This window comes from Rhipicephalus microplus, chromosome 8, assembly GCF_043290135.1.
Source record: "Rhipicephalus microplus isolate Deutch F79 chromosome 8, USDA_Rmic, whole genome shotgun sequence".
Lineage (NCBI taxonomy): Eukaryota > Metazoa > Arthropoda > Arachnida > Ixodida > Ixodidae > Rhipicephalus > Rhipicephalus microplus.
The window spans coordinates 109,327,805-109,340,630 of NC_134707.1; the positions used below are offsets into that span (position 1 = coordinate 109,327,805).

The following is a 12,826-nucleotide window of genomic DNA, read 5'->3' on the forward strand; positions in this document are numbered from 1 at the left end:
CCACATCACCACCCTCGCCCATGTTCGCACAAACAGCGCTAAGAAACAGCAGCGAGACCTCTGCGCATCCACCCGGTGTGGACGTGCTTCATAACTGGACACAACGCGCGGCCAAGGGGGAGTTGCTGGTGAACTGTAGCGGTTCTTGAAAGGGAAAAGTGAAGAGAAAAGCGCGGAGCTGTTCCATCCCCGCGCAGGCACCGACACGGCCTGCGCGGGGATGGAAGAGGGGGAGTAGAGAAGGAGGAGAAAAGTATAAGAGGAGGAAGGGCGCATTCGACTGTGTCGCGCGGGGTACGCGCTGCCGCCGAGAAAGGAAAAGCAGTCAGGCAGGCCGGCACGGGGCGGGGACTGGGAGCACCACGTGACGAGCGTCAGAGGAGGAAGCGGGGCCACAAGATGTAAACAAACAGCAACACGTGGGGTGCGGGCCTCGCTAGAGGCACGCGATGAGATCGGTGTCACTGAAGAACTCCAGTAGGGCCTCGAAGGCCTGCATGAGCCCTGAGCGGTGGGCCTGGGGAAACTGGAGGTGGTCGAGGCTCACTTGTGGCAGTTCCAGACGACCGTAGGGTCGAAGAGCCGCCGGCGACCGGTGAACTGCCGAGTGGTGTGCATATGTGCGCGGAGTGGGGTCCACAAGGGTCAGAGTTAATGGCACCGGCGAGTAACTGTTCATGTTTCTCGCCAGTGCCATAGGTTTGCGTTTATGTACTTGCGTTTGTTCCCCTAATGGTTTTAAAAAGCTTCAATATTAATTTTTTTTTACTTACCCGCTAGTCAACGAATGATCCGTTTCATTGACGATGAACCCCTCTCGACTGAATACATTAGGAAGTATGCATAGGTCGCATGAGTTTAGTATTATTAGAAATTATTAGATTCCTATTTCTTCTGAGTTCTGTCGGATTTACATCGGTTGCTGAAATTTCATTTTTCATACTATGAACGATGCCAACGACTGCGACATCAACGGTGAAATACTACCCTTGTATATTGGATCTGCCTCTTTGGCAAGAGTTTGAGATGAAAAAGCATTTCTAAATGAAATGCAAAGCCTTTCATTTCAGTGAATACCATGTTGCATAGCGTTAGAATTTGCGATATACGAATCAGTCATTATGTGCAAAAGAACCAAAAGCATAACGACTCTGTCCTTAAAGTGCGAGAGCATGTAAATCAGATGCCTAGGTTGCATCAACAGTGCAGACACCTTCACATGGCTCGTTCTCTTTGATAGTAGACCTAATTTGCGCGGAGAGTTTATGCGTCTTGAAACACGAAGGAAAGCCACGCTCATTAGCAAATGAAGTGTGTGTCACGACAATATGTCAGGAGGTCTGATGTCATGCATGTAAAGAAATCTAGGACTGTCAGCCGGAAACTTGTGGGTTAATTTCACTTTTTGGGACTTGTACAGAAGCGTCCACTTCTACCTTGAACACCGCACCGTGCGGCCCGCGTTCAGTTTACCAAAACACTGTCCCGATGGCTGTCTTGCTAGCTGCCGTATAAAAAACTACTCGACAGCGTCGATGATGAAACGCGGCGATCCTCAAAAGAAGAGGTAATTAACAGAGGAGGTGCTGACGGGGTTTGTGTTTTAATTGGCCGCACGCTGGTTTATGCAAAATGTTGCTCCGTGGAGTGGATCTCGCGACGAAGCTGCTCCAGATCTGCCAATGGAACATACAGGGAGCACTCCTAATCTGCCAATAGAATAGACTTGCTCCGCATGGAGCAGAAGAAAGTAATACGGGAAATGCTCCGAATCTTCCAATCTAGCTTGAAGGCCCATGTGGTTAAGGTGGTAGGCCACCTTCAAAAGTTTTTTTTTTTTTTTTTGCGAGATAAATTTTTAGGGTTTTGTTTTTCTTGCATGCCCAAAAATTCACATATATGTTGCAACAAAAGTTATCCTTCTAGCGTCATTAGTTTGCGAGGTACAGCAAGTTTTTTCTATAGCAAAACCGAAAGGGAAAGACTGCTGCACCGCACGAGCCATTTCCACACAGAAACGACTGTTGCGCCGCACAGAAGTGACGTGTGCATTTTCCGGTTAGGCGCTTTGTTTGAATAGTCGGGAGTGTCTAGCGGTACGTCTAGACATAACGATAAAAGCCGTTGAAATTACGTCCATACAAAAAAGTGAACAAAAATGTTATTTAGGTTTAGCGTGACAATACAGAACCGGATTGTTTGTCATCTGAAGCCGATCGGCAGCTGTGGCGTAGTTGATTAAAGCAACACATGAACTGGTGAGGTCGGTGGTTCAAGTCCCATTGCAGTTATCGATACTTTTTCTTTTTTTTTTTTGTTCACGCATGTATTGTTTTAACATTTGCGCCTCCTCATTAGCCCGACTTGCTGCTGGTGGTGATGGTGGTCCCGTCCACAAGCCCTTTAATATTGGATCTTCGATGACTTTTGCAGGATTGACTATATTTATTATGATAAAGTGTTTTGCGAATTAGTGCTCTTAATCGGCGAGATGCAAAAAACACAAAAAAATCGAATGCAGCTGGCTGCATTGGTTTCTTGGGCACAGGAATGTGGATTTCCATGGTTTATCAAAGTTTTGATGACAGAAAGGTGCACTGCAACGTAGTCTCGGGCAACTTTTTTTATGTCGCTCAGTGTACCATCACCTAACGAGGTAACCGGCAGGCCGCTTTCTTTAAAAATACTGACGTGTCACCGCAATGTTCTAGGCGATCAACACTTGATAAACAATGCCCAAGGGCAAGTGCCAACGGCGTTAGCCCATCTAACTACAAAACAGCTTGTCTGCCTTGCTCAATAACACGCGCGGCCTGTGACAGCACGGGAGCATTCACGTAGCAACGGAGGAAAACGGCCGTACGTGTTCGCACTTGACAAAACAGACAGCAATGCAGTAGCTCTGACCTTCGGAGATCACAGGCTTCGTAAGAACATTACAATAAAGTTGTTTCCATTCATCGTATGAACACTTCGCCGACACACTGGGGTTTCATGCATGTGCGTCCGGTCAGTCACACGTGAACCCTGCGAAAGCATTTATTTCATCGTCGACCTTGTCCTTCGTGACAAGCAAAACTCGGCAGCAAGAACACTTTCTCCTTTGACAACACCACGCTTGGCATTGCAATCTAAAAAATGCAGTACGTCCAACGACTGTAATCCGCACATCATACTGAGAAACTTTATGGCGCACACACTCAGATGAAGCTGCGGCGCGGTGGATGGCCCCGCTAGCTCCAACCACCAGGTTCAACTAGGCATCCAGCAATCCCATGAAGCAGCGACGACACTCCAGTCCTCCTTGGGAGTGGCCTAGGCCATGGCCACGATTTCATCGGAGTTTTCACCATCAACATATCGCAGGCGGCTACCATTTCGCTGTGTTTACCTTTCGCAGCCGCAGCGCCCGTGGCGCCCCCTGTATTGAAAATACTTGTATTATGTATTTAAATAACAAAACTAAGCTAATTGACTCACTAAACACATGTTTAGTAAACATTTTGTAGGTTTAACGCGTTACAGACGAATAATTTACACGTGTAACTAGCTTTTGGTAATGTTTTTTTTAAGTGACGTCACTTCTGTGCAGTGCAGAAGCCATTTTTGTGCGGGGATGGCTGCTGCGTCGCGCGGTGCACGAGACGCTGCCAAACCGAAAGCACATTTCCAACTGTGGTTTCGGTTTCGAAAAATTGCTTTTAAAAGCAAGTGTTGTTTCGTCTCTATTAATGCTATTCAAAATACTTTATAGGTTTTATTGTGACTGTTATATAATATGATGTCATTAAATACAACTTTGTGTTTAAAAGTCTTCATTGATCTCTAACAACAGCCACAAGGGGGACGCACGATGCTCGTCGGAAATTTTGTTGTTTGCCTTGTTCAGGCTACGTCAGGCTTCGTTCTGCATTTGTTCCACGTGTCAACGCTTCTAGGGCTGTATCCTTAGGCCACCTGGACCATTTTACGACCAGCATAGGGAAGTGCACAACACAGAAGACGAGGAAGCGCAAGTTTGCTGGAAATCGCTACACGACGACGAGGCTGCCTATTGACACAGACGCCGGTATTTCGGCGACCGCGAAGAAGCTTGGGGGACATAAACAAGGCGTACCACGCTCCACTAGAGAATTCTGCGCTCCAAGGGAACAAGATAATAGACATTGGTATTCTTTCTTTAGTGTTTTCATCGCTGGTATGTTCCGAATGCATGAACACAACAATGAAGCTCGAGGAACGCTCTCGCCAAGGGATATGCTCGGCTTGTGCGGTCTTGCGTACCGACTGTGGGTTGAAGTGCCAATTTCATATGTCGAGAAAGGTGGGTCGTGCCAATGAGAACAATTTGCGTCTGGTTTACGCGATGCGCCAGTTAGGAAAAGGGCACGCTGGTGCGAAAACTTTTTCCAAAGTGATGAACATGCCTGCTCCTCCACGTCACTCCGCCTACGACAAATTGTCATCTCGGCTTTCTGCAGCGGCAGGAGAAGTGGCGTCGAAGTCGATGACTGATGCTGCTGTGGAAGTTCGTCGTGTTGTGGGGAGTGCCGAGTGTGGTGTTTCAGGCAATGACACGTGGCAGAAGCGTGGCCATTCATCTTTGAACGGTTGTGTGTCTGTGATTTCTGTTGACACGGGAAAGGTTATTGATGTTGAGGCCCTTTCTAGTTCGTGTAAGTCTTGTAAAACCAAAAGCAAGTTGAGGCAAGATAGTGCTTCGTACCAGGAATGGAAGGCAAACCACACTTCCTGTCAAGCAAACCATGAAGGAAGTGCTGGCAGTATGGAAACGGTTGGTCTATACCAATTATTTGAAAGGTCGAAAGGCAAAAAGATTTGAAGTACCTGCAGTACTACGGCGGCGGTGATTTCAAGAGCTATGCCGCTGTGAAAAACATGTATGGAAAGGACAGTGTGCAGAAACTGGAATGTATTGGGCATGACCAGATGAGTGTTGGCTGCCACCTCAGAAAACTGAAGAAGACAGTGCGTGGACTCGGTGGTAAGGGAAAGCTCACTGATGCCCTCATTGACCTCCCGCAAAACTACTATGGCATCGCCATAAGGGCTAACGTGGGGAACCTTTCTGCAATGAAAAAGGCTACCCTAGCCAGTCTTTTTCATTGCAGCTCTACCGACAAGCAGCTGAGACATGGCCTGTGTCCACTCGGACCGGAAACCTGGTGCGGGTACCAAAGGGTCGAAGCACTCGGCCAAGGGAAATGTGTACACAAAGGAGGACTTCCAAATGATGTGCTCAACAAAGTTGAAACTGTCTACAGTGATCTGTGCTCTGATGAAATTCTAATGAAGTGCCTTCATGAAAAAACTCAAAATGCTAATTAGTGTTTCAATGGTCTAATATGGCAGTGGGCACCCAAAGAGGTCTATGTAAGCTTGCCTACCGTAATGTTTGCCTTGCATGATGCTGTGGCACACTTTAATAATGGCAGTTTAAGCACTCTAGATATCCTGAGGCAAGCTGGCATAGAACCAGGGTACCACACGACAAAAGCTTGCATCACCAGGGATCACCTGTCCATGCAGAATGCTAAACGCAAGTCAGCGGATGGGACGAGCAGCCACCCGAACAAAAGGAGACAATAATGCTTCCGCAGAAGGGCCCAGCTATAAATCTGGTGCATTTTAGGCCTGCATGCGATGATTGTGACCCTTTTTGCAAGCTCGGAAAAACTTTGTTTACGTTTTTCTGAAAATAACAATTCGCTCCAAATGTTGCGACGCAAAATTTCATGACATATTTCTCAGCGTATACTTTGAACTGAAATTTTGCACAATGATTTACAACATATCTGTGCCGTGAACAAGAATAAAAGAAATTCATCAAACATTTTTCAGTTCACAGCTGAATTCTCCAACAGGTTCAGTCTAAATTGGCTCTTTTTCCCCCGTTTTTTGGGTTTGTTTAGCATTACTTCTTTTATATTCACTGCATAATATTTATTCTAGTTCACTGCATAGCTCCAGCCATTAGTTACACAAATGGCAAAGCTTTACTGAATAAAGCCGCCCGTTAGACACTTATCACAGCTGGCATGGCTAGCACTTTTAATGTAATTTTTGACAGATTACCTCCCAGTAAATAAATATTCAATTTTTTGCACTGTAAATAGCTGGGTAAATTAAATAAGACATGCTGGTTTTGAGAAAAAAGTTATTTCAACGCTGCCTGCCCTTAAAAAAATTTGTTTTTGAGTGGCCTACTACCTTAAGCTAGAACCAGGAGCGTAGCCAGAAATTTTTTTTCGGAGGTGAGGGGGGTTTACACCAACCTGACAGGGAGGGGGGTGGAGCACAGCAGGCGTCAGCTTTTCTTTGTGACATCACTACAGGCGGTAGTTTAAACAGATGGTGTACATGTACATCAATTCACGAGATTTCCCATCTCCCCTTGCGTATGGTTGTGAAGAAAATAAGCAAAAATACATGCAAGAATGATTGATGTGTGGGGCTTAACATGGAATTACCTGAGCTTTTAATATTGCCGGCGTTTACCCCATCAATATGAGAGACACCGTTGTGGAGGGCTCCGGAAATTTAGACCACCTGGGGTTCTTTAACCTGCACCCAAATATGAGCACACGTACGGGCCTGCAGCATTTTCACCTCCATCGAAAATGCAACCGCCGCAGCCGAGTATCAATCCCGCAACCTGCGGGTCAGCAACCGAGTACCTTAGCCACTAGTTTACCGTGGCCTGGTAGTGCTGTAAGTTCCGTGAAATGCAGTAAACGACAGGTACAGTGACCGTTTGGAGCAATGGCCTCTCGTCGCACCATCGAATGGACTATATTCGAAAACGCATTACTGCAATGCCCCACCCGATCGGAGAAGACATTGGTTAATCTCTGTTGAGCGTATATGGCTAGTTGTTCTTGTCGGCACGAAGTGCGTTTCACAAGCCAAGGTTCAGCTTACAGCGAGAAATGAGAGGTATACAAAGCGTGTTTTGGTACATTCGTAATTACGTTTTGCTTGTGCTTAGTTTGCTGAGCGAATTTCTTACTGTCGATGTGTGTGACTGTATCCCTATGGAAATGATTTTTATGGTAATCTCTATATGCCAAGTAGCCCCAACTCAGTGGTAGCTTTTAGTCGCCATTTTTTTACTTTACTGCGTGCATCTTAGCATGCTTGCGACACACAATAATTTCTTTTTTTTTTCGGTAAGATATGCTGCACGTTGCCAACACGATTTTGCACACGTTATTTTTAGGGCAAACTTTCAGTGTCACTTGTGACTTTTGATACCAATCAAGTACTCCAGTCGTAGACGTTTTATCATGTAATCTGCGAAGGCATTGATGAGAAATCTTCACTTCTCAATCGAAAGTGCACGTGCGACGAGACTACACCTATTCACATAAAACTACCTTGATCGCTGCGTATATGCACTAAAGAATCTAAGTACGCGCAAAAAACGCGGAGTCTTCCTGTTCTCTTTTTTTTTGTAGATTTCGTCACTCGGCTTTCTGAAACGATAGCGTTACGGCAAGGTATCTTGCGCTGTTTGCAAGCATGCAACAGACATCTCCCTTTACGTCAACAGACTTGGAACAGTATATACAGAATATTTTGCCGCATAGCATAGTACGTGCATTCATGTTTCTAGAACTTACACCGGCTCAAACAGGAGCAGCCTCTAACCACACAAAATGTTCAGTGATCGGTTAACCAGTGATGAAGGAAGGAACTGCGGAGTTGTTAAGAGCACAATGCACTGCGAAACATTTCTCAGAACGTGTGAACTCCGACGAGAACTGCCAGCGCATGTAACACGAGTTTACTTACGCTCTACTGTGCACCGTTTGAATTTCACTGCTGCCATCAACTCCTTTGTGTTTAATCACGTTTATGGTATTATTTCATCACCAGGCAACAGAAACTACCAGCCTTCCGTAGGGGTGCAATCACAAACACGGGACGTCTCACGCGCAGAGTAAGATACTGAGAGCGCACGACCTTACTGGTACCTGAAGGGAAGCGGAGGAAAGTATGTATACCCGCCAATCTTTCCGCCAGGCGAGAAAAGAGCGCTGGTGTTTAAGGGGAACTAGACTTACTATATATGCTACCTTTAGGTAGCAGAGTTGCGCCAAGGTACGCCATCTTAAGTTCAAATGTCTTGCGGGAAAGCCACTCACCACCCACGTAGGAGCAGAGCTCGCGCTTGTAGCGTTGCTTTATTTTTTTGCTTTCTTTCCTTTCTATTTTTTATGAAGGTACGAGACAAACTCAGTTGCTCTAGTCACGCCTGGAAGCCTTGATTTGATGTTTACATTTTTGGTAAGTAATAATCAAAAAAACGTGTGTCAGCTCGTTGAACCAGTGGTACATAAGTATATTTATAGTAGGCCACACATTAGCTTAGTCTTCTTTTGCACTGTTTTTCCCATTTACATATATAAAATTATTTTTCACTCTTAATCGCTATTGAGCCAAGGATGGAATATTTTCATCGCGTTAGGCTCATTCGCTAACTGTGCGAGTTAACCAGCTAAAGCTTTGTAGTCTTCAACTGAATCGAGCTGGATAGCGATCGAGAGTGGCCATGCGACGCCCGAGTTAAGCGCGCATCTCGTATTACAATCGTGGCTCGCGGCAATTGATGTGAATCGTCGTTCAACAACTCTGTCGTGTTCAACATTCTTTTCGCTTAAGGTTTCAAAGCTGCATTCAATTCACACACAAGCAGCAACACCTTGCCCATTCAAATAGTTCTAGTTTAAATTCTCCCTTTATTTTAATCGTTTTAACCTCCAGACTATATAATTTGGTCGTATGCAGCTGACACACGCTGCCCAACTCTGCTTGTATAACGTATTCACTACTGCATCTGTGGTTAATACAAATAGAGCAGGTTTTGCAGTGCCGTAGACAGATTTAAAAAAAGCCAAGCGCATGGACGTCAGCAGAGAAGTGGAAAAGGGGCCCTTGGTCCCCTCAAGCCACTACAGCACTTGTCCTTACCCAAGCTAGACCAGTGCTCTCGCTCTCCCTAAGCAGCAATGCAACAGTGGTTTGCACCCCCAAAGAAAATCCTGCCGACGACAATGGCCAAGCGCTTATTCCTTCCGACTGAACACTAATCTTTCTATAGCAACACCCGCGTCTAAACGCATGGGCCCTACGAAGTACAATTCTACACAGAATGCATTTGCTGCCTCATTTCTCGTGACCAACAGGCAGCATGGCTACATTACGGAAGACGCCCGGCGAGAATGAGAACAGCCGTTGTCAAACCTCTTGATCGGCCCGGAATCTGCGTAGCGTTGGCTTCTCCGCAGTGCATATGAACCACCTATGACCACGTGATAGCGCTCGGCGAATAGGGACGTCAAGCTCCTGTAGGCGGAGCGAGCGGCGCCCGGAAAACAGGGGCGCAACTCTGCTACCTAAAGGTAGCATATACAGTAACTCTAAGGTGAATCATTACCAGCTGACATATATTGTCACTAAAGTTCTTGCTTCTCGCATTCAGGGTCACTGCCCGATTTTTGCTGAGCGCGTTGCTTCCTAGCAATGCGAAGTCAACCCCTTGAAATACACTGCCTACAAGAATTGCTGAGTAGTTCGTGTCCTGGGTCAATCGGCGCCCTTCTGTGAGACTCGATGGTAGCGCTGAATAGCCGTACGATATAACGTTTGATGATTGTTTCCCAAAAGGCGATGCTGCTCCCAGTGCACATTCGAAAACTGGTGAAAGTGAGGATGCCGCTTGTCAAAGGTAGGCAGCTTCGTTGAAGTAACAAGCCAGTGGCTTTCATTGAAGTGCATTTTAGCTTTCAATACTTCTGGCCTTTTCTGAACTATTCAATAGACTAGTTCAATAAACACTTTAAAAGGCATAGACACACCATCAAGAAAATGCTGTAGGTCCATGTGCTCAGATTTGGGTGCAAGTTAAAGAACCCCAGGTAGCGGCAATTTCCGGAGCCTTTCACTACGTCGTCTCTCACAATCATGCGGTAGTTTTGAAAGGTTAAACCCTGCATATCAATTATTATCATGAATTGGCCCACCTTGCAGATGCTATTTTTAATTCTCTTCTGCCACAGAACGTTCTCGAATCTGTCACTCTTCCCACTGCTGAGAGGTTTGCTGACGTGTACTCAAACATTATCCAACTCCGGCATTGCAAGTGGAGTTAGCAGTATCGGCTGCAAAATGGAAGCGAGAGAAGCGAGAAACCCTGCGCATGTCTGCAGTGCAAGAGATTGCCAATTACCCAGAGATATTCTTCACACACGTGCACCATCTTCGAACGATTCTGGCAACTCTACCCGTGAGCACAGCAGAAGCGGAACGCTCTTTTTGATCATTGAGACGCCTAAAGATGTACCTGAGAGCTACAACAACAAATGAAAGATTGTTTGGCACCGCTCTCTGAACATCCACTGTGAAATACAAGTCAGCCCGGAAGACATTCTCTCTGTTCTTTACCGCGAATGTAGACGGTTTCAGTTGAATCTATGTAGTACCAACCATGAGTGCCTTCTAAAAATCAAAGGAGAAAGTTAACTAAAGTTATTACTTAATTGTGATTTTCCGAACCAATTGATGGGGTTTAACATCCCCAAACCACAATATGATTACGAGGGACGCCGTAGTGGGGCACTTCGGGAATTTTACCACTTTGGTTCTTAAACATGCGCCTAAATCAAAGTGCACAGGCCTCAAACATTTTTGACTTCATCGAAAATACAACAGATATTCAATCCTGCTACCTGCAAGTCAGCAATGGAGCACCATAACCCCTGGACGACCCTGGTGGGTATACTAAAGAAGACGGTTTTGGTAAAATTACTATGTGCCACTTTTCTGTAAGCAAGCAAGTTTAGCTGTATGATACATATTGCTGAAAATCACTTTGACAACATGGCAGAGTCATTACGTTCTCTTTTGTTGCCTACTCCTTGCTTTTTGGTGGCACCTTTCACTCGCAGGCGTGGTTCGCTAGTTGCGAAAATTGCTCAGTATGCCCTTCTAGTCATTTCAATGACGAACAGATAAAGCGAATATATATATATATTGTGAGCGCTGATTGTGTTGCTCATCATTTTCACTTTCACCTGCGCATACAAAGCACCGTGATCATCATCATCGTAGCGGCTCGCTGCTTGCTCGGTTGCTGGCTCGCGCGTCTGGGTTGACAATAAAACGGTCGCTCCTTCGTACCTGACGTCGTCTCACAAGTGGTGGAGCGTGCTGTGATTCCCAAGTCCTCGTGCACTACCGGTCACCCCTGGAGCTCCGATCAGGTCGACGGCTGTGCTTGCCAACAGTGATGGCGCAAAACGACCCACCCCCTACCGCCTTCTTCGCACCACCCGCTCAGCCTGCTGGGCCTCACCACACCGTGAGTACCTCGCAACGAGACCCTCCAGTGTTTTCTGGCCTTCGCGGTGAGGACGTAGAAGAATGGCTGGACAGTTACGACCGTACCAGTGCTTGCAATTACTGGGATGAGGCACATAAGCTGCGCTATGTACCCTTTTATCTGAAGGAGGTTGCTAAGACGTGGTATCATAACCACGAACGCGACTTTCCTGATTGGTCAGCATTCACGGTGCAGCTGCGTCAAATATTCGGCACTTCTACAGGACGCTCTGAGGTAGCTAAACAGAAGCTCGCTACCCGCATCCAGGGGCCTGACGAATCGTACACATCGTACATTGAAGACGTTCTGGCCCTCTGCCGCCGCGCCCAAAAGGACATGCCGGAGGCCGATCGTATTCGGCAAGTAATGAAAGGCATCAACTCCGTCGCCTTTAATGCTCTTGTCATGCAGAGCCCGACAACAGTTCAGGACATTATTACCACCTGCCAGCGCCTGGACGCACTTTACTCAATGCGCCTTCCACACGCCTCCTATGACACTCGTCTTACTGGCGAGCATGAGCTGCGAGCTCTAATTCGCACCATAGTGAGAGAGGAACTTCACAGCCTTGTTCCTGCCAGCGCACCGACTTCACCTGCCCGCTCACCCCCTCCTAACCTGCGGGAAATTATAAAGGACGAATTGGCGTCGATGACGAGCGTCGCACGTGCCCCGCCTCCTGTGCCCTTACATGTGCCTACGTATGCCGAAGTCGTGTCACGGCCTCCTCCACCTACTCCACCTGTAACTACGGACGTCGTATACGACCATTTGGCTGCGATGGCAGCCAAGGCACCACCACAACCACACTTCCCTGCCTGGCGCCCTACGCGCCCCGTCTGTTACTACTGTGGCATAAGAGGACATATCTCCCGCTTTTGCCGTCGGCGCCAGCAAGATGAACGACGAGGTTATTCTTCGTACGAGAGTGACCGGGCTGCGAGGTCTGACCCCTACGTTCCAGGAACCTACATTCCCTCGTCACGACGTTCGCCTTCGCCTCCTTTGTCCCACGGTGAACCTCGTTCTTCCCGCTCACCCCGCCGTCGTTCACCATCGCCCTTCCGCCGTACTACTTCGCCTTTACGTTCTGCCCTGATGCCCCTCGACAGCCACTCGGAAAACTAGCAGCTGCAGTTTTTGGAGGAGAAACTGCCTGTCGTCGAATTGTCCCAATTCCTCCTGCGCGCCCTGCAAATTTACTAACTGTTTGTGTAGAAGGCATTTCGGTTGACGCACTCGTGGACACTGGAGCAGCCATTTCGGTCATTGATCGCGAACTATGTCATCGTCTACGAAAAGTGCAAACTCCATATGTTGGTCCGGTGTTATGTGGTGCTAATGAAAATAGAATTTACCCTATTGGACAATGCACTGTTCGTGTTCTGATCGACGGAATTCGTCACCATATACAATTGGCTG

At 47.0% G+C, this 12,826-nt stretch overlaps 1 long non-coding RNA gene across 1 annotated transcript; it reads right to left on the bottom strand.

Moving 5' to 3' along the window:
* Window positions 1–3,023: 3,023 nt before the first annotated feature.
* Window positions 3,024–11,001, bottom strand: LOC142769323 (uncharacterized). The gene is made up of 2 exons (XR_012885771.1): window positions 10,047–11,001; window positions 3,024–3,421 (listed from the first exon to the last, which is right to left on the bottom strand). It is a non-coding gene; the product is annotated as an uncharacterized LOC142769323 (long non-coding RNA).
* Window positions 11,002–12,826: the final 1,825 nt, after the last annotated feature.